The sequence below is a fragment of the Condylostylus longicornis genome, unplaced genomic scaffold, assembly GCF_029603195.1.
Source record: "Condylostylus longicornis isolate FDR11 unplaced genomic scaffold, ASM2960319v2 ptg000010l, whole genome shotgun sequence".
Classification (NCBI taxonomy): Eukaryota; Metazoa; Arthropoda; class Insecta; order Diptera; family Dolichopodidae; genus Condylostylus; species Condylostylus longicornis.
In genome coordinates, this window is record NW_026577979.1 from 17,185,894 (window position 1) to 17,209,662 (window position 23,769).

The following is a 23,769-nucleotide window of genomic DNA, read 5'->3' on the forward strand; positions in this document are numbered from 1 at the left end:
GTTGAGTTTTGCAGGAAAAAAATAAAATTGATGTGATTCATTATAAAGCAAAAGAAAGACAAGTTTTACTTTGCTTTACAAAATATTGGAAGCTGGCGAAATATGAGAGTTTAATAGACAGAGATTGTAAGCCTTTAGAACTTCGCTGAACTAATTTTCAAATACTTTTCAAACATGTAGAGTGCACAGAAAAATTTTACCATTAACTTCTTAACATTGCAAGTATTCTACCTAACATAGTGTTCTCCTAGAAATCAGCCCACAAAACACGTACTACTTTTACACTAGAACACTTACCCAGAGCATAGTATACTTTATTTCACTAGCTTTGTAGAAATGATCTTAGATAACTCAGGGTGGATTTAATAATGTCTAAATACAACATCGTAAATTGTACGATGTTTCATGCAAACAACTCGCAACATTCTCCTATTCAGTAAAAAATTAAAATTTTGTTAAAATCTAAAGCATTCAATCGTTTGTGTGCGAAACAAAATTTATGCGTGAATATCAAAACAAAAATTCAAAACCAAAAAAAAATCTAGAATGTAAGCAGTGAGACAGCAACTGTTGTGAATTTAAATTTTATGTATTTATAACATCTCCGAAAGTAGGTTATACTGTTATAAAAACAATATTAATTATTAAAATTTTCTCACTAATATTATGATCACCTCTCGATTGCTTGCACCAATACCAATATCCCATTAAACTTATGTAGTTGTTAATTTATTCTGGCCAAGAGATCGCAGAATAATTTTGTTTGTAGATGTAAAATGAAAAAATTTGTTTGTTAGATAAAATTTATTGCTGAGTATAGAAAGATTTTTATGAATGAAATTTTCGGTTGAGATTTTTGTTTTCTTTCTGTTTGTCTCTTTAATCTTAAAAAAAATTAAAAATTTCTAAATGATTTGGAAAATATTGAAAAATTTTGATCTCTTGATACAGTCTTTTATCTTATTTTGGTAGAAAAAGAAGAAAAAAAGAAAACAATGAAAATCAAAGAGAAAAAATACATTTAGATGAATCAGTGAGCATGTGTTTTGTGACTCAAATCGCGATTCGTGGAAAATGTTTGGTATTCATAAGTTTTTTGGGTTTTCACTTTTTTTTTTGTTGTATGTGATGCCTTTTAAAATTTGACCTTCATAAATTACGAATAGAACAATATTATTGACGTCGTCGTCGTAAAATATTATACCAGACAAAATATTCAAGTTACCATAATCTATATTATAAGGAATTTGAAAGAATGTACAATAGGTCTAATACAATATGTGTTCGCATTTACAAGAATTCTTTTGAAGAAATTTGATGGTAAAGATTAGAATTTGAATTAATTTCTTTTTTTTTTCTTTTGCCGGTGTTTAAGTGGAACTTGATTTTTTATTTTTAGTTTTAAATTAAAATCTTGGAATTGGTTAATTACGTGGCCAGTTATAGAATATCCCGGAGAATTTCACAAGAAATTAAATTCCGATTTGTTTGGTAACTTGTTTCAAATAAAGTATTTCTTATATGAGCAAAATACGTATGAACATACAAAAGATGAAAATTTTAAATTTATAGTTACCGAAAATTCGAATGTTAAATTATTAAAAGTTATGCGTTCTTGTTGCTATCCGATTTTAAAGATTTGGAATTATTTTTTTCGTAATAACAACGAGAAGTGTTTATCTATATGTATGTGTGTGTATATTCATGAATCTATGTATATAACATTACACTATTGGATATGTAAAGTAAACTTTGGCCTTCCATATAACTATATATTAATATCAATTCCCACATGTACACTGGCATGCATAATAATTAAATGCTTAGTACATAATTATATAGAGCAGTTTATAAGTATATACCTTAAATGTTAGACTACATGCTATAAAACATGTATATAAGTATGTAATTTGGAATGTGAGTATTTATTACCTACCTAACTTGCGTATCGAATTTCAAACAAAAACAAAATATCTAATTTGTAGACTGCACTAAAAGTTTTGTTTTTTTGAAATTCATAATATTAAGTATTCGTGATTAATTGTTAGAAAATTTTTAGAGAAACGGATATTCAATATTAGGTGCCTATTGTACTTTATATATATATAGAAATTGTAGGTAGATAAAGAATTTCTAAAGAATTTATTTTTGTTTTTGACTTTCGGAAATTGTTTTGCAAATATTTCATCAGCTCATTGATTTTATTTTTAAAATGATTAATAATGAAATCTTGTATGTGCTTTCAAACTATTTTTTCGTCGAATGTACTTGCAAGTGTTGAAAAATCACATTCAAAATAATTGAATAGTGGAGTGGAATTTAGTTTTTTTTTACAGGTAATGTGCCAAAAATATTGCCAATCGAAATTTCAACTCCAAAATAACAAACACAATGTGCAATGAGCCGTTTTATTAGTAAGTACACTCAATCAGGAATATACTATATTTTCTATTTAAATTTAAGCTCATGATTCGCTAATAATTTGGTATAATATTTTGAAGGTTTAAAGTGGTATTGGATTTGGTTCGACGTTCTTTTATCTTAAAAGAACTGACAGAAATCTAAAATTAACATAAATTTTTTTTTATAAAATTTTAAAAGAACAATCATATTAGATCCTATTTTGAAGGAAAAAATATATAAGGGAAAAATATATGAATTTAAACAAAGTATTTTTGGAATAAGAAAAATTGCATAAATTTAGGTGCATAATTAAAAATGTTATCAATTAACATTGTATTTTAGGAAAAATTTCATTTCCTAAAATTCGATTGTCATGAATTTCGTAGAATGTCTTCACTAGAAGCAGAGATATGGAACTATCAAATCGGTTCTTCCTTCTTAATCCGAAACTTATTATAAAAGTTATATAATCACTTAAAAATATCCAAAAGGGCAAAAAACGGAAATTTACTCTGTCTTAGAGCACCATGGAATTTCATACACCCTGTACATAGATAAACTTAAGATTTGATTTGAAACAACTATAATAGTGGGTTTTGCATTTTACAACGAATCATATACAAAGTATATTTAATAAAAAAATGGAAGACAAAAGATGATTTTCCAAACAATCATGTTTTCTGTTCGTGCTTCAAGAATGTGTTTACAAAAATTCTGTGTAATTAAACTCAATTAACAATAATTGTGAATACGTCATTTATGTATAAAAATTAATACCATATATGGACAAGATTTTAAATATTAGTGTTGAATACAATGATCAAAATAAACCATTAACGGTTTTTTGTTTTTGCTCTATAACAATTCAAACTTCACATGGTGGCGGATAATCTCTTAATCATCTGAAATTTTCTTTGCATATATAAGAAACTTCACATATGTATACAACAACTTATACATGACCATTGTATTCTATACTACTGAATAATTAAATTTCTGATATACTTACATACTTTGTACTACAGCTAAAACTTTCATTATCTCGCTTCACATGTGTGTAAGAAATGAAAACCCTGGCATTGATCTTTAACAAAAGTTTCATATATGTTTAAAGCGTTTTTTATCGCGACATACACAAAGTTTTTGCTATCTCGCATAAAAAACAAATATAAACAATGTGACGTGCTCATTAAAAAGCTTTCAATATCACAAAATCAACAACAACCACAACAACAAAAACAACTGATTTTTCCCAGCCACTTAATAACAAAATTAGCTTTCTTCTATCTCATTTAGAGTTTTTATTCAAATAAATCAGCACTTTTTTTTTTATTTATTTACTTGTTTATCATTTTGTGTCTTGATTTTTTTTTGTATTTTATGTTTTGAGGCAGGTCGCGTGCCATAAGTTTTTTATTTTCTTTTCAGCTTTTGATTTGATTTTTGATTGAATAACGCTGCTGATTTGTTCGCGGTAAACAATGATTGCTTTTTTCATAAGTCATTTATGTTTTGAAACGTGAGATAATAAAAAAAAATATTTTTTTAAAATACAAAATTAATGATAGCTGAAAAGTTGACCTTTTTTTTTTTAAAAATTTGACGAAAAAAGCGACACAAACAATTTTTTTGTTCATATTTTTTTCTTTTTTGATTAATGGTCAATAAATTTTCAATGTAAAAAATAAATGCCAAAAATTAATTGAAAATTAAACATTTAGCGTAAATTATTGATTATTAAAGCTTAGTTTTGGGGTTTCGAAATTTATTTGTATTATATAATAAAAGTAATAATAAGAGCGATGCTGATAAGTAGTCGAGCTGATTGAATTTCCCAGAGCCCTACATTCATAAGCCCTTTTTTGAACGGAAGATGTGATTTATTATAGGATCGAACAGAACTAAAATAAACAAAAAAGTACGATATTTAAAATCGACCATATATTTCAAGTCTTTCGTTGGATCGTTTTCGGCGATGTAGATTTAAAGATTTTCCAAAAGATTTTCAAAAAATTTTGTAGAATTCTTTCAAGATTTTATTGGGCAATATGCCAAAGAATTATGTATAACACATTTTGTTAACCCTTCCCGTTTCTGATATTGGCCAGTATACTCTTTAAACAAAAAACAGTTCAAAAATAAACTTGCACAGCCTCCATCAGAACTTTGGAAGAAATATCTTTTTCATATGCTTAGTTCGAATGTGGTTACATATTTAACCCTTTTATTATTCTATGAATAATTTTTTTTTATAACCCCTGAGTTAACTTATATGGACTTTATATAGATATATACATACATTTTTTCACGTTTGAATTTTCCCAATGCACAAAAAATTTTTTTTTCTAATTTAAATCTCATTTATTTTTTTTTACCATATTTGGTGAAAAGCAACCCCATTTACTTTTTATTTCGCTCTCAACATAAAGAATTCTGCATCATATTGGCAATAACTTACGTCAATGGGAAAGTTTGAAGTTTGTATTACGCGAAAAAATATTTTGTTTGAATATTTTTAGTTTAAAAAATGATAACGGCGTGTGATTCATACAACAAAACCTCCATGCAATTTTATGTAACTTTTCAAAATTTTGTATTTTTAATGCAAATATTTGCAAAAGTAGTTTATATCTTCATTATATGCACAAGCTGAACTTTTTATACAATTCTATTTTTTTTTTGTCAAATTCTCTACCTCATAAATAAAAAATTAAAATTAAATAAAGTTATCTGCAAAATTTACAATTCACCACTAAAAATAATTCATTACTGAGGTGTCAAAACAAATAATTTAGTACTAAACTTACAAAATGTGAAAACGTCATTTCCTTCTGTCCGTCATTAGCCCAAATTAAAAATAACTTTTTTCTATTGACATTTTGGCTTAATAAATATTACACTCCCATCATATTTAAATGTCAATAAAGTACTATTTAAATTCACTGTTAAATTTTCACTGGGTCACATCTATTATTAGAATTTTTGCCTCAATTCAAACATTACATCGAACGTCAAATTTATGTACATAATGAAACGGTTTATGACTTTATAAAATTTAAAATTAACAAATAAATCGCTCATATTTTTATTTATTTATTTTAAAAAAAACTAGAAATTCTAACTATAAGTACATAAACAAATTGTTAAGTAACTTGTCATTTGCATAAGGTAAAAAACTTTATTTAAAGTGTTATATTATCGATTTGAAATCAAATGCAAATAGATTTAGAAATATTTGCAAACTCAATGACGGAAATAATATTTTATGTGTGAAATTTGAATAATTATGAAAGTAAAAATTTGAATATTGTTTACATTGATGTTAGGCTTTTCACATTATAATTTGTTGATTTACTGAAACTGAAAGATAACAGGGAAAATGTAAATCCAGACAAGAATCTTCATGAAAACCAATAAAATATTTAAAATTAATTAAATATTTTATTGGTTTAAAAGGTAAAGGTTAAATCAATTAATTAGTTAAATATTTTAGTTTATTGTTTTAGTGTACATGTTGCCTATAGAAACAACTTATTAGTATGGGACATTAAATATAGAAATTATTCAATATAAGGGAAAAATGTAAATTTGATTCGTAGTAGAGATTTCCTCGAAAAATTTTAGCGTTAAATTCGTTAACAAACAGAATCCAAATGGTAAATTTCAAGAAAATTCGTTAATTAGTTCATCTCATGCAGTTTTCAAAATCTTAAATATGCTAAATGTTTTCTGCTTCATATCACCTGAATCAAAATATTTATGTGCGGGTATTTCCTGTTTGCTTTCCATCGCCCGTCTATTTGCTTTCAACTAATTTTCTTATAAAATTTCGTATAGCTCGCCATATGGACTAACAGAACTTATATATGTATATAAAATTTGAACAACCTAAATTTTTCCTATATTTTTTAAAAATTATCAAAATGTAAAAGCTCTTGTATAAAAGGTCTAGTTGATAACACCTACCGCAAAACTAAATCTATTCGTAATATGGTAAGAGTAGATTGTAAAATAAATTTTCGTCAAAATTTTGTTAATTGAAGACTTGGTAAGACTAAGAAAATTTTACTCTTCTAAGTAAAGACTTTTTACTTTGTCTATTCAAATTTCTGTGAACATTTAAAGTGTAATAGTTTCGTAATTTGTATCATAATTAAATTAGTTTTTATACTTTATTTTGAGAAGTCGGACTTTCATGCCTCAGGTGAAAAATATTTACAGCTGAATAAACGGGATTGTTTTCATCTAAATCAATAATAAAAAGTAAAAAGGCTTGTTACAAATTCAACGGGGGTTTGAATATTTTTCCAATTAAAAGGTAATAATATATAAAAGTTATAGAAAATTTTAGACAGAGAATTAACTGAGCGGCCATTTAGTACTATGCCGGTCGTTTCTCTCTGTATAAAAGAAATTGTGTGATTGATTTATAAATAATATACATATATAAATACGTAAATCATGTATCATTTATATAAATTGAAAAAATTAAATTAATTTTTCAAATTGCTTTTTGCTCCTATAAGTTTTTCTAAAGGTCAGCCAATACATACTTCACGTAAATATTGTTTAAGTATAATCACTTATATGCAGGCATGTATTGAATTATACATATTGGAATTCACTTTTGACTACATGTGTGTGAGTGAATTCTTGTAAATTTTCATATATTAATTTATACCTACACAAAAAAGGAACATAAATCACTCAAATTTCTCAATCACGTTCAACAATAAAATATTGTAATTTCACTTAAATGAGCATTTCAGCAATAATAATTATGTTTTTGAGAAGGTGCCAAAAATATGAGAATAAAACAACATTTTATACTGTTATTACCGGAAATAGTTTTGAGAGTACGTGAATTATTTTTGTCACTGAGTACTTTTATTTCTTGAAACTGTTTGTAAACATTTTAAATGAAATTTTAGTTAAAAAAAAAAATATTAAATTGAGAAAAAAATTTTGGAATCCAAGCTAAAGAAAAATGAATTTTTGAATTCTGAAATTGAATTAAATAAATAAGTAAATTATGCAGAAAAATAATCTTTATCAAAAAAATAGGAAAGTGGCATACTTTAACGATTATTGATTATTTGATTAAAATTTGAATTTCGAATTTTTATAGTTTCTGTCATCAATTTTGACTATAAACAAGCACTACTCCAACCCGATTATGTTCCAACTTGAAGTAATAGTGTACATGGTGCCTATAGAACCAGTTAAATGAGTTACTTTGCAAAGCTTAAATTAGACAAATTTCAGTATTAAACTAAAAAAATTAGCATTTAAGTTGCCCAAATTAAGATATTTAAATACTAGTTTTCAGAATAGCTCTAGTTTTCTTGTCATTTAAATTTTTGATAATAAAATCTGCCTTTCACTTTTTCAATTTAAGTTTACCAAACAAAGTTACATTTTTTAAGCGATTTCGCAAAAATTTAACTTTCCTTTTTTTGTATTAATTTCGCACATTGTAACAGTGTAATACAGTTTTGATTTTTTTTTTAAAAAAATTTTTTAGATCGGAAATTCCATACAACATTTACACAGATTCGCTGACATAATGCTTGAAAAATGAAAAAAAGTATTTACAACTTCATCTAATTTCAGCAAAACTTCAAACATAAATTCTTTAAAAATCTGTGTAATATTTTAAGTTGTGAGCAAAATTCATGAATGATTGCATCCTCTTCAATAAACCAATGTGTTGGCTTATTCAAGGGGATATTTTATATTTCTTTGATATTTTGTAAAAGGAAAATAGAATAGAAGATTTTTCTAATAGAGTCGCACATAAGCTGGCTTGCAAATTTACAATACTGCCGTTTTTACATACACGTTTTTGTACTACATATGTAAGGTCTGTAAAGATGTAACGTATGTAAGTTATATTTAATTTGTCACAGCGTACGTAGCACCATGTAGGAAATATTTCTGTGATTCATATGTAACATAATATGTGATTAATCAAATATAATATATTATAGTATATTTGATTCTTGCTCAGTATTAAGTTCTAGGCCAATATAACTATATTCATAAGTCCGTCTCTTATTAAGGCACTAATCTAATTCTAGTTAATGCTCAATAAATTTTAATTCAGATCCTTATGAAAAATTTGCAAGAGCACTGGAACTGGTATCTCCCATAAAAAAAATTCAATATATTTTTTAAAAAATATGGTTACGCGGTATATTGTTTAAAAGGTCTCCGAAATCCCTGCACCGTTTGTTCAGCTACTTTTCTAAGGAAAATCCCAGCTTCTAATAAAGTTCTTTTGGAAAATTAGGCAAATATTATCAAGACGCATATCGTCGCAAAGGTCTTAAAAAACTCTACAAAAATGGTCTTTTAAAACGTTCGCCTTAAAAGGCGAATTTTAAATTTTGGCAAATACCAAACTTAATTTTTTACTTAACTATAGGCTTAAGTATTGAATTTCTGATTCCTTATAGTAAATAATTTAATTGTTGGTTTTATTACTGTAATTAAATTTTATTTTGGGAAAAAGTACACGTTTTGTCAAAATTTAATCATAAAGACTAATTTAAATTAAACTAAAAATCATTCTAATGTTTTTTCTGGCTCACGCTGCATTGCGGTTTTGTAATTCCCATAAAACAAAATAAATTTTTATTTTACTTTTTTCCTTTTTCTTGCTTTTACCAATTTTTAATTATAAGACATTTTATTTTAAAATTTTAGTAGAAAAATTTTATTTCTTCAATTCATTTTAGAATTAGTAAAAATAATTATAAAAATAATCCAAAAAATAATAAAGCAAATACAAGCAAATCACTTACAAAAACGCAAATCACGATCACCTTCAATCGTCCCATTCCAAGTGCTAAAAAATAAAAACGCTTTTTATTGATGTTTAAATAAAATATAATATTTATATTTTTTTTATATAAATTAAAGTATTCTTAATTTCGTTAAACGTTTATAATATCAAGAGAGTAAGATAAACTTTCTTTCTGAAGCATAAATTATAACATTCTCAGAAGTAGAATTCTTTTAATTGAAAGAAATTTCAGTGTGGCCAATTGAGATTGCAACGCTTTTATCATAAAATATATAAAAATATGAGGAGCGAAGATTTCTCGCAACAACCGAAACTCTTATTTTTATGAAGAAGCAGAAATACCCTATAAACGTCTTCTAATTAATTATGGATTTAAATTTTTTATATGAATATTTGTAAAATTTCCCTGAATTCAAAGCCAAAAACAATAAATTAAAATTTAGGTCACAATAGAGCAAAAAAATTGCTGCAATTTTAGATTTGAGCTAAACTGCCAGCTGCGGAACAAAAAAGTATTTAAAAATTGAAAAAAAGGGAGTTCAAGTTTCGTTTGAGATAATGTACATTGTTCGTAAATGAATGTATATATATATTATTCGAAGACCTACGAACCGCCAGATTCGAATGAATAGGAAAGGAAATTACCCTTTAACACAATAATTTATTTCCAGAACATGTCCAATTACCCTTATGCGTGAAAATGTACAGAACAGAATGAATTTCAGTATTCATTCACACATTTGTGAAGTATTCATTCACATATGTGTGAAGTATTCATTCACACAGTGCACTAGTTCTGATATCTTATGAATGCAATACTCTATACTCTACTATTAATTACTTTTTACCATACTTGTTCCACTACACAATTTGTATAAAAATAAAAGTATAAGTACACCTGTAAATGAACATAATATGACTAATCGCTATAATTTTTTTTTTTTTTTGTCAATATAGTAAATCCAACTATCCATTATTGGGTTATAAAAGTTATGTAAGAATAAAAAATGTCCAAAATCCCGATTAATACAATAAAGGCAACAACAAAATACATTATAATAATTCAATGACGGTTCCATTCCAATTTTTTGTGTTGGTTTGTTTGCTCTTTTGAATGCCTTTTTGGCTTCTTACTCTGCTCAATTAAAATTAAAAGTACTTACACTTATAACCAACTTGTATGTGTGCGTATGTACGTGAAAAAAATTCATTACGCAAAAATTATTGTATGTATGACTAGAAAATGTATTTTTTGTTTTGTTGTGTAGTACGAGTGAACGTAAACAATTTTCTCTCTATTTGTACGATATGTCCGGAAATACCGAAATTTGTAGTCAGTCACTATTTGATGTAGTGTAAATTCACTTGCTTTTTTTGCTTGCTTAAACAAAAATTTTTTTTTCTTTTATCGATAGATCATAATAGAATACCAAATTGCTTTATGTTTATTTATAGATTAGAGTGTAAAATTACAAATGAATTATAGAATTTGTCTTAGAATTAGAAAAATGTAATATAATTTTGTGGTACATAGAAATTTATTTAATAACTTATTTAAAATTGGAAATTATTATATTTAGTGTCTTAAATTAAGGTCAATATTTTTTTGACAAACTGAGGTTTTGACGTAGAGACGTCAGTTTGGGGAAATTCCATCTCTTTTTGATAGCACCTAGAATTAATTAAGCCTTTTAGGTATGAAATTGAAAACTAATTTATTTGTTCTCTGTTTATAAAATTTCTATATTCTTTAATGTTAAAATCTTTGAACACCAATGATCTTTGTCAAAGTTTGTGTTTTGCTTTTAAGCTAAACTATTTCAAGTTGAACTAATTTTTCCTTTAATGGTTCATTAGTTCCGGGTTCGGCGTTGTCTGACATATTTTTATGTATTACACTTTACTTGACACATTTTTGACAAGAGCAGTTTGTGAATGTAGTTTTATACAATGTAAAAGCAAATAATTAAATTGCCATTTTAAAAAATTACTTTCGCACTAAATTTGAATTTGATTCAACTGTTTGAAACAATAGAGTGACAAGTTAAATGAATAAAATACATAAAGATGTCAATTAAATAATTGCAGCTCTAATCGCATTAGTGGCCTTCTAGCAAAAATGACCTTTCAAGTAAATTACAATTGAAATATTTAAATATTTAATTTTTAAGAGAATTTTTAAAAGGCAAAAATAAACTTATGACAAAATAAAGTGAAAAAAGAAGTAAATTAAGTGTTTTGAAAATATAGAACAATTCTTTAGGCCATTCATTACACCTCTATTGAACATAATAACTCATTTTTGCCAAAATGTTGGATAGGCCACTAATGTGCTGCGCGCCTCAATTATGATTAACATTTTTTTAATTTAAACTTTTATTGCAATCCTATAAATATGCAATAAGACCTTTTACCTTAATTTTGAAACTGCAATTCGATTAATTTTAAAATTGCAATTAAAAAATCACACTTGTTATCAAGTGTATAGCACATATTCAGTCAATACAAAAAAAAAATTTAATTCATCAACAATCCTACATTTCAAAGTAATTTGATTGATCAGAATTCTTTTTTAGTTTTCCAAATTTTTCCCAGCTCTATTAAATGTTAAGTTAAACTGCAATATATATTATATTAATTTGATTTTATATTTTTTAAATAAAGCGCATTTAATCGAATATCTAATATTAAATTTTAACATCTTCCTTTTATTTGCAGGAGACTTCTTGGAATCGGAAGACCATTTTGAACTAAGGTAAGTTTAATGAAGTTTGTTTTTTTTTTTAAATGTACAAAATATTTGGTTATTATGAATAGAAAAAGTACATACGTTACAATTATTTAAACGCAAGTGTTTAGAACACGTTTGATTTAAGTTAGTAAGTTTTTGTCCCATTTTAATATTTTCAATTGTAATAAGAAAAATTTATTAATAGGGTATACTGAGATTAAAAATTTCATTCTTAGCGATTTGGTTAATTAAATTTATTTAAAACTGCCTTGGTTTATAATAATTGCCGAGAGACAAAAATATTATTTTAAATGTCTTCGTGTAGAATTACGGTATGAATATAAAAGTTTTAAAAATAATTCATTTCAAACTAATTTAGCCGCCTTTATTACGAGCCATACTAGTATCTATAAAGCCGTCACACAAATCCGAGAAAACCCTTTAGAAAAGAGAAAAAATAATAGGAAAATATTATTAGTAATTTTACATATATAACAATTTAATATATGTAGTATATTATGTAATATGTAATATATGTAGGTATCCAGCTTTCAAAATGGCGTTTTTAATTTTGTAAACTAAATCGTATAAATTATAAACACATCTAGACTAAGGCAAAAGCTTTAATATACCGCATCTCCAAAAGTACAATTCCTGATCCTAAAATTCACAATTATATTTTTCAAAATTAATATGCTTTCATTAAAAAAGAATAATAATTGTAAATACTATAAAAATTTAATTAATAATGCCAAGTTTGGGCTTTCATTTTTGATTAATAAAAAAAATTTTAGTAAACAATAAATTAGAATAATTGAAATTTCAAAATTTCTTTAATTTTTAAAATTCATTTTCTAGAGTTCTATTTAAAGAAAACATAGAAAACTTTCGAGATATTCAATGTATTTCTAAAATTTTGTAAAATTCTTATACAATTAAAAGTGAATTTTATTATATACAATAAAATTATAAAAAAGTAACAGTAAAAACATTTTTTTTATATACATAAATCGCTTTCATTTTTGTTTTTTGAATTGAACGGCAAAATATAGAAGAGAAGTCTGCTAAAAGTGATTAAGTCGCCTAATAAGTAACCTTATATGATTAATTTACATAATTTTTTCCTTTTAATTTGAAAACGGGAATATTAAAAAGCAATTTGCCGAATTCAGTAAAAGTAGCGGCTTTTTTAACTAAAATTCATTCATTATTATAAAATAAAATTCTCTATAATTATTGTGAATGCAAAAATTAATTAAAAAGGATTAAAGGATCATGATGTGTGATGGTTCGAATTTCTTTGAATTCAAACAAAAGAGGTAAAAAGGTTAAATTTATAACAAAATTCAAATTTTAAATTTACGCTGAATTACAATTTATTAAAAGCCACCACAGCTACATATCTACATATACATATGTATATATTCTAAACACTTAATATATGAATGTGTGGTCCTACTTTTAAAATACGCACGAGTGAAAACATGTTTTAAATTAAAAAAATATTTTAAGAATAACTTTCATATGATTCACACAGGTAAGAGCGCCACTATAATTCAAATTGTTGAATTGAAGGTAAAGCATATGTTTCTTTTGTTTCCTAAAATTACAAAAAAAATATTTTAATATTGACATTTTAAATTTTCGAAATATTTTCCTTATAAGTATGAAGCCGAATGTTTTAAAACAAATGGCAATCTATAGAAAACAATAAAAATAAAATATTTAATAAAATATTTGCTTTGTTAAAATAAAGTAACATTTTAGAAAAAAAACCCAATTGCTAAATTATGACATAATTTCTAATAATAATTTCAACAAACTAATTAATAATTTCACAAAAGGGTTAATACATGCCATAATACTCGTACTAATATTCTTTAAAAGTAATCATTTATGTGTACAAAATGTGGAGTGACATTAGCTTATATAGAATAAATTTTTACCATAAACCATACAACAAGTGGTTTATCAGTTTATATTTTTCCCAACTAAATGTTTATAAAATTGCATAACTATATTTGAAATAAGCCGGATGAAATAGATTCATTCCCGGATATTTTAGATTATAAAATTTCCATCATTAAAGATTTTATTTTCGACAAGTTGTTTTTGTATTTTGCTCATATGAAATTCTTAGACATTAAATCGCAGTCATTTAGAAAATCCAGTTTCTCGAAATTTATTCGATACCAAAAAATGAGTGACTGATTCGTAATTAACAAAGAAATTATGAGGAAATAATTTTATTCTTTTTCGTATGTTGTCATTATTTTTACTGAATTTTTACTGTATACAAATGGATGTTTATTCAAAACTTATTTCTCTAGAAGAAATTTTAAGTCGGTGAAAAAGACCCCTCTAAAAGTCATAGTTTTTCAAATATTTATTGCACTTGAAACCTCAAATACTTTTTAAAGCTTGCAAACACAGAAAAGTAATGACTGGCTTCTTTTACCATCCAAAATAAAAAAAGTGGTGTTGAAATGGAGCATTATCTAAAATCCGTCCTTTTTTTTAATTTTTAATACCATATTTTTTCCTAGACGGTAAGTCTGAAATATAAGCTCCTTTTAGACAAATTTCTGTTTCGTTAGAAAAAAATTGGACATTTGATAAATGGTATTCTTCGTCCAAAAAAAATATCCAACTCGCATCGTTCAAAAACCATTGATATTCACTTTTCTTGCCACTCATAGAACTCTTCATTTTCTACTTAGGAAGTTAAGCCATTTACCACTTGGTAATTAATTTAACTTCTGCTCTGAAAAGTAGCACTTTTCTTAAGTCAATAAAATGAAAACACAAAATATTTTAATGTGAGACAAGTTGCTGTTTAAGAAGAAAACTCGACAACTTAAAATTTGCGTACAATTTTTTATGATGAAAAAGAATAATTGCTACCTAATGGGTTTGTGAATTTTACTGGTTTAAGATTAGTAACTAGTTAAAAATTTACATTTTCACAAAGAAAGCTACATTTTCACAGCACTGAAGAACTATAACTTGAACGGGAAGAGCATACATTATATAGGATTTTATTATATAGGGAAGAAAACTTAAAATTTTCTAGAATAAATTTTTTATAGCTGTAATTAATATTGAAGAGCTTAACTATTTTAGAATATTTTCTTATGCATTATTTTATAAAAATAACTAATTACACCGTAGATATAATGAAAGTTCTTCAAATTTCGAATTAGAATAAAAGTCAAAAAGTTTCACCTACAAATTCTAACACTATCATTTAATTTTTAAAAGTCATTACTAAAAAAAAAATAGTAGATCCCCTTTTACATTTAATTTTATCAACATTAAATTTTATTGTGCACAATTTTTTTACTCATATATCGTATAAATTTTACTGTTGTATGACACATTGCAATATGCAAATAAAGGTAATTATTATTCATTTACAATCTTTTTTTACAAGTCATTATTGTATTCACCTACAGAAATTTTCATTTAATTATTCACCTTTATCATTTTTTAATACAAAATTTAATTCTTATTTAATAAACTTTTAAATTTATTTGTTTTTAATTTGCATAATATTATCAATTATACAATATGTATGTATAAACTATTAAATTGAATTAGCAAGTTTATGTTAATAATATTAATGTCTACATGAAATTTAAGTATGTATGTATATTTTAAATGAGCATAATTTACGTCATATAAAATTAGAGGTGAAATATATTTATTAGATTTATTAACATTTTGTTAATAATTAATAGTTATATAACATAAATAATTAATTAGTTTATTTTCTTAACTGTATAGTTTAATTACATAATGTATATTCTGTTACATTTTTGGAAGTTCTTAATTAAAAAAATAATCTTAATGGAATAGACTCAAAATATTAAAAATAGATCAAATATTTTATTTTAGCATTATTAATATTATTATTTATTGTAAATTCGGGAGAGCACAATTATGTAATTTCCTAAAATTAACTTAATAACTAGTCGTCTTTATAATCAAATTTATTCGATCCGTGAATGTAATTTTAATCTCATAATAATTATTTTACCATTCGAATCAATGAGAGAAAATTCTATTTCAAAAATATTAATTCAAATATCTTTCAATAAAAATTTCTTAGAAAATAAGCAATCATATAATTTAACAAGATAAAATTGTTATACGAAATTATAAAATTAACTTTGAAATTAATTCATTAAGTATAATTTCGTCATCAATTAAAACAAAAATACCTTTAGATATAAAATATTGTATTAAGTGTAAATTTACGTTATTTATTTTCAACTATAGCTATATACATACAAACATAATGAATATTTATTTTTGAATGATAGAAATTCTATTGAAATGGATTCGAAGCAAACTTCTAATAAAAACGAGACCAAATAGTACTTATTTATAGTAAAAATAAAATAAAATAATGTCGAATCTAAGGAATTTAAAGAATTTTCCATTGAGTCTTTTAAAAATTTTCTTGTTGTCAAAAATCATTTTCAAAATAATTTTGTTCAATCACATAGCGAATGTAAAATATTTGAATCAAAATTCTTTTTATTTTAATTAATAACAAAATCAAAGTTAAATGAATTAAATTTATCCTGTTATTTCATAACAGTTTTATGGTTGAATTCTACAAATGAACATCTTTTTCATAAGAACAATATATCTTTCTGGGAATTCAGAATCAATTCTATTTAACACTGCCAGAACTTAAATATAACCAAGTTTTATTATTCATCTCTACTTTGTTAGCCGCAAATTATTAAGACATCTCAGCAAAACTCTAATCCATTAAATTATACATGTGAAAATAAAATATTATTATTCCTCTCTTATTCACCCGAAAAACATTAGGTTATCCAGGTAACGATCAAATTGTATTATTCCTCTCTTATTCACCCGCAAAATATTAAGTTATCGAAGCAAAGTTCATTTATTATTAATCCTCTCTTATTTACCCGCAAAACACTAAGATATTCAAGTAAGAAAAAAAAGTTATTATTCTTCTCTTATTCACCCGCAAAATATTAAGATATCCAAAAAAACAAGCATTATTATTTCTCTCTTATTCACCCGCAAAACATTATGTTATTCAAGTTAAGTTTAAATATTATTGTTCTTCTCTCATTCACCCGCAAAATGTTAAGATATCCAACTAAAAACAAGCATTATTATTCCTCTCTCATTCACCTGCAAAAGTTTAAGTTATCCAAGTTAAAATCAAATATTATTAATCCTCTCTTATTCACCCGCAAAACTTTAAGCTATCTAAGTTAAGTTTAATGATTATTGATCCTCTCTTTTCCACCCGCAAAACCATAAGTTATCCAACTAAAGACAAGCATTATTATTCCTCTCTTATTCACCCGCAAAACTTTTAGTTATCCAAGTTAAAATCAAATATTATTAATCCTCTCTCATTCACCCGCAAAACTTATCCAAGTAAATTCAAAATCTTACTAAGCTTTTCTTATTCTCAATAAATTTTCTCTTCTTCACCCGCAAAACCATAAGTTATCCAAGTAAACTTGAAATATTTTTATTCCTCTCTTGTTCACCCGCAAAAGATTAAGATTCTATACATTGTTCATGATTACTTTAGAATTTAGAAAAAATATAACAAAATTCTTAGTAAATTTAATTAATAACTAAATTTTATATAGTATTAGTATATCAATATAACAGCGTTTTATTGTTATAGTAAATTTAATTGCCATTCGATTGTGTTCTCAATTAATTCACTTATACTAAAATTCAGAAGAGATTTACGCCATAAGAAATAAATTAGCTTGAAATTACGAAAATGAATTTCAACAGATAGTTAAGTGAAAAATGGTAAAAATAAAAACAAAAATATAAAAATCAAATTGAATCTATTCATTCATGATTTTGTTGATTGTATAACTTTGCTATAGCAAGTCCTATTCATAGTAAAAAGAATGGACTTTCCATTCTAGTAAAAAATACCTCCATTATATTAAAAACAATATAAGAATTTTAATATTAGTATTTATTATGAAATAATATTTAGATTATTTAGTTCTAATTTCTAATAATAATACAAAAGTATATTGAAAACTAAAAGAACTGAAGAAAATTTAATGGTTGTCCTTATATAAGAAAATTTATTTTCTATTACCAGGATTTTCCATGTGCGACAGTGGAGAGTAATTACATTTTTTTTAGTTAATTTAAGAGAGGAATATTGGGGATTTTAAAATATTCATTAATTTATTTTTAATAGAATTTTAGAATGTAAAATTGATCTTATGATGAAATTCTATTTATATTGCAATAATAATGAAATACAAGTAATTTTCTGACGTTATTATGTGTTTGATGGAAATTTCAATTACTAAAAATCAATCAGTTCTGCTGTGAATTGTAAAATTATGAAACTTTTCCAAATTTTTCTAGAACTAAGAAATAAACAATGACGACTTTTTCTTCATTTAATTTCTAAAATAGATGTAGAATATTAGATGAGTAGTTAATTAAATTTTTATAATAGTCTATCTTTTTTAATATTAAAAGTAGGTACTCTATATCTTATATTATTTTAAAGTTAGAAATTGAATTTAATTTCATTGTAATATTGTCAATTTTTTTCAAAATCTAATCAGCATATTTGACTGCAATGGTACAATAGCTACGCCACAAAACCTTCCACCGACTATCAATTCTGTGAAAATTTTCCAAAACCCGATAAGTCGATTTTTGGCAAAATCGAGATATTAATGAAATATGGTAAATATGGGCTCTTTGCTGTGACGAAGACTCATAATTTAATGCAACAGGTAAAGCGTTCGTTGATGCATAAAACCATAACCCGGTAAAGTTTAATAAAACCATTTATCAACATCATACCGTTCATTAGAATAAACCATAAAATCATTAAACAGTTTTAACCAGGAAACAGAATGTTGTATGTAGAACGAAACAGTGGCTAGACGGGGATCCCATGAAATTGCTTCGTGCTTGTTTAAAAAAGTAATCTCACCCGAAACAATCAAGTATAATGTATTCTGATACATGTAGTGGTCAGAATAGAAATTTAAACATGACGGCCATGTTAATAACGATAATACAAAAAACGAATGTCGAATACATCGATCAAAAATTCCTTGTAGCTGGCGACACGCATTTAGAATGCGATTCAGATCTCGCTCGCATTGAAAGAATCAAAAAACCTGTGACGTGAGTATAATGTTACCAAGAGATTGGTACAATTTTGTTCGTACCGTCAAAGTAAAATTCAATTGAATGTGTCTCAAATGACACAAAACGATTTTTGTAAAACAATTCTTATAAAAAGGAAAAAGGATACCGACGATAGCCCTGTTAATTGGCTTAAAATTAGGTGGATAAGAATCACCAAAAACTTGGGTTATGTTTATTTTAAATACCACTTGAAGGACGAAACGAACCTTAAAATAATAGATTTCTCAAGGACAATAATCTCATAAATTAAAAAAAAGACAGATTTATTGTCAATTTTACATTTAGTTGACATTCAATTTCTTGCCATGAATTTTGTAAAAATTTTAAAACCAATAATGATGCTAGTTACAGCTACTTGTCTGAAAAGGATTTTTATTTGCATGCATAATACAAAAATATATTATAAAAAAAGACTAATAATTGATAGTTTACTATTATTTTGGTAAAGATATAAGTAATTTCATATTAACTTTTATAATGACTATTTTCGTATTTCCTATAATACTAATATGATAGCTGGTTATTACCTAATCTGATTAAGATAATGAAAAAATGTTATGATAAATCATTATATTAAAATTTTTGAACTTCATACAAATGTTTGTTTGTTATTTTATGTTTTAAAAAAATATTATGGAAAGAATAAATTTATGTTTTTTAATAAAAAATTTTTCTTGAACAATATCTTTTACAATGCCGAAAAATATAAGAAAGAAATAGTTCTGAAGTTGTACAAGTTGTCTAAAAACAATTTTTTCGTCTTTTTGCGTTCATTTTTAAAAATATGATGTATAAAAACACAAACATAATATGGTAAAGGCTATTATTTCTTGGGAAAACCGTTTTTTGGCAGAGTATACTATTAAAATGGCCCACGTTACTTATAATTTGCCAAAACCCGATTGAGTTTTCCACCCCCCCCAATTTTATATTCCCAAAAGGTTAAAGCAACCTGAACACTATTTTAACATATTACTCTAATACTATATTACTCAAATAAAAAACCCCAGCTAACTAGCTCACAATTTTGTTTGAAAAATAAACATGAACGAAAAACGGTTTTTTCTTAAAACTTTAAAATTGCAATACTGTAAAATTGCAAAAAAATACTTATCTGGTTTTGGAAAATTTCCACAGAATTTACATAAAAACTAAAGTTTTCTCTAAGTTTAGGGCATCTGGCATCTCTGTAAATTTTTTGTAAAACTTTTATTTGATATATCAGTAACTCTCGTACCTGTCATCGGTTTTTATACCAATTCGTATTCAATAACTCACTTAGGAGCTCTTGAAATTTAAAGTTTTTAATCCTCCAGTTTTTTCAGGCTAAAATTGTGTATCCCTGGTATAGGATATACAAAATTTAATTTATGGAGTTACGCTCATCTTTACGAATCCTCTTTGCAAATAACAATTACAATGTTTTAGTAAACACAGAAAGATTAGAAGAAAAAAAAATGTAACCTTGACTTATTTTTCAATTCTTGACCTTTGCTAACATATTTTGAATTATTTGTTTTTCAAATCGCTTGAAAATCGGTCTGTGAGCTTTCAAATCGAATATTTTAATTGCTAATTAAAAATTAATTTTTTCCATTTATTTATTTTTTCAATTTATTCTTTCTCTTATTTAACAAAATACATACAACAAACTTATAATATGGTAGTGGTGCGTTCTTTATCACAAATACAAGTGCAATTTTTCCATTTACAGCCATAACGGGTATGACTTATATGATCTTACATGAAAAATTGTGTATGGTAGCGATTGAATTCAAATTACAGTATCTATATGAATGCAAAAACAATTAACAGGTGAGTTTAATTTTTGAGGTGTTCATATAGAGGGAATTCCCAAGCGCGTTAAAAATCGTGATCAAAATAAAAAAATGGAAAAAAAAAACTGAAAGCTTATTTATTTCTTCATTTATTTATTTTTCATTTTATTTAAAATTCTTGTTGTGTTCTTTTTTTATTTTACACAATTTTAATGAGCTTTTTAAATGTTTATTTCATTATTACTGTATAAGAAATAGGCTAATTTTACCGGTGTGAACTTTGAACTTTTAAATATACGATCACTAATAATGTTATTCGTTTACAATTTGATTTCATTTGCATAAATATTTAGAATATTTTATGACATTGTTAAATTTATTTTGTATCGCTGTTGCGTCAGTTTTTATTACTCAATTATTTCATATGAAAATTCAACGTTAGAGTTTGATTAATTGAAAAAAAAATTCAATGGAATTTTTTTTCTCTCTGTTACTATTGTAATAGAAAACTTAAAATTTTTAGGAAAATTTATTTCCAAGTATGTTCATTATTCTCATTGTACAGATATACTCGTAATGTGGTTGTATGGTACAAAGTTGAAACATTAACTTGAATTGTAATTTTTTCACAAAAGAACGTACGTGTTCCAATAGGAATAAGAGTTGAAAATTAGGCGAATAAAAATTTCGAACTAGAAAATACTACAATATGTTTTGCGATAAATGCAAACTAAATTTTTACATTAGAGAATCAATGGCAGAAACTGTAATTCTCAATTTTTGACAAGTTCTAAACAGGCCAAGTTCACATTTATATGAAAATAAATAATTTCATGATTTAGCTGTCAAATGACTGCAACTTTCACAGTGTCTATAACTTTATATGTATTTTATTATATTAAGTTCTTTACAGTTTTTTCTGTTAAGTAAAATAATTTCAGTAAAGCTTCATTATTGTCAATTGCATTTACGTTGACATCCTTGAGTTAAAAAAGATGTTTTGCATTAATTTGTTTTGCATAATAAAAGTTAAAAAAATTCAATATTCTAAATGCGATAGAACATAAAAAAATTTTGTTTGGGAACACTTTTTTTGTTTCATTTCTAACATTTCCATTTATTTTTGTAAATTAGTTATTAAAGGACTCATGTATAAAATATGCAAACATTCTTTGTTTCACCGAAAAATTCTTACAAAACGGAATAGGTTTGAAAAATTTTTTTTGTTACTTTCTTAAAAATAAAATTTTAGATTTAAATTGCAGATTGTGGATCACTTAACCATTCATGCACACAAATTTTGCTATTGTTTGAAATGTTCAATTTGCAACAAAAATTGCATATTTCTGGGAATTATTACTAAAAATATATCATTAACGAAATGAAAAATTAACAATCAATACATATACTTTAAAAGATTTTATACTTTAAGATTTCAATATTCATTCATGCCTTTCTTACTTTTCTGTTTAATTTAAAATTACGTTCATATATACGAGTACCTATTATTTGGGTACATTCCCGTGTTACATTTATTTTCTTTAGTTTACAAATAATTTATACTGCCAAAATTTAATTAGATGATTATGTCATTACTACAAATGCTAATTCCTGATAAATTTTAAAAACAAAATTCCCAATATTGTTCAAGAACTATTACGGTTTTTATAATCTAATATAATTTGGTAATATGTAGTCTAAGTATACAAAATGTAAACAATAATAACAACAACCCACAATAAAGCAAATATAATCATTATATTTGTGACGTTAACTGTTTATATTTACAACATTCGGGACGTGATGCCTAATTTGGATGATAAGAGGTAAGCGCGTCGCGAAATTTCATTGATTAAATAATTAAAAAATGTAATGATGTCAACATAATTAATCAAAAGTCTCAGAAAAAAAATTAAAATCAAAACAAAAACAGGAACACAACATAAAATTTCTATCATTACAAAGCTTTCAATTGCCTGTAATCATATTAAAAATAAAACAGCAAAACAATAATTAAAAAATAACAATTAAAGTTTTCACTACTACCACAAAACCGGCATTTAATAGAAAATTGATGACGTCAATTATTGTTAGGTTGAATTTTATGTAATATTTCATTCATTCATTCATTAAAATTTTATGTTCCAATAAAATTAAAAGGTCAGAAATTTCTTACAACTACATCACCAAAACATTACACTAATTTCTTAATTGTGCCTCGTTCAAAAATTTTTACAAACTTTTTAATATTTTTGTTTACTTACGTCATATTTTGCAAAGCTTGTATTCCAATACTGTTTTCTGAATCTTTTGTGAAAAAATACACAAACACAAATTTAATTTACAAATTTTATTTTTTTAATGTAGTAGTTTTCTAAATACTCACAACTACATAAAAGATCATTGATCTCTTATGTAGTATTTTTACTCTCAATTTTCAAGAAAAACTTTTGCCACAAACACATCAACTTTTGGTATTTATATGTGTTAGAGATCGGAGCATTCATTCCTCAGAAATGTTTTCATAATAGTGCGCAGGCAACAGGTGTCAGCATTTATTGTCATGATAGTTTTTGTGTTACGATAGTATAATAAAATATTTGGATTTTTTATTTGTGTATTGAATTTTCGCCTTTTTTTAACTATCTAAAGAAAAATCATATCATACGAAAAATACAATAAATACTAGAATTTATTTATAATGATCTACAAAATTACAATACACAAGTATGTATGTATGTCGTTCCGAAATGTTGGCTTTGAAATGTGCTAGTAATGCTTTTTTTCTTAAAATATAAACTACAAAAAATATTCAAATGAAAATATTACTGTTTCGG

At 25.1% G+C, this 23,769-nt stretch overlaps 1 protein-coding gene across 1 annotated transcript in view; it reads left to right on the forward strand.

Moving 5' to 3' along the window:
• Positions 1-23,769, forward strand: part of LOC129619113 (uncharacterized) — a 67,124-nt gene that overhangs the window by 14,687 nt on the left and 28,668 nt on the right. The window contains exon 2 of the mRNA XM_055534199.1: positions 11,930-11,966. The gene's annotated coding sequence lies outside the window, so the exon portion shown is untranslated. The remainder of the gene's footprint in view (positions 1-11,929; positions 11,967-23,769) is intronic.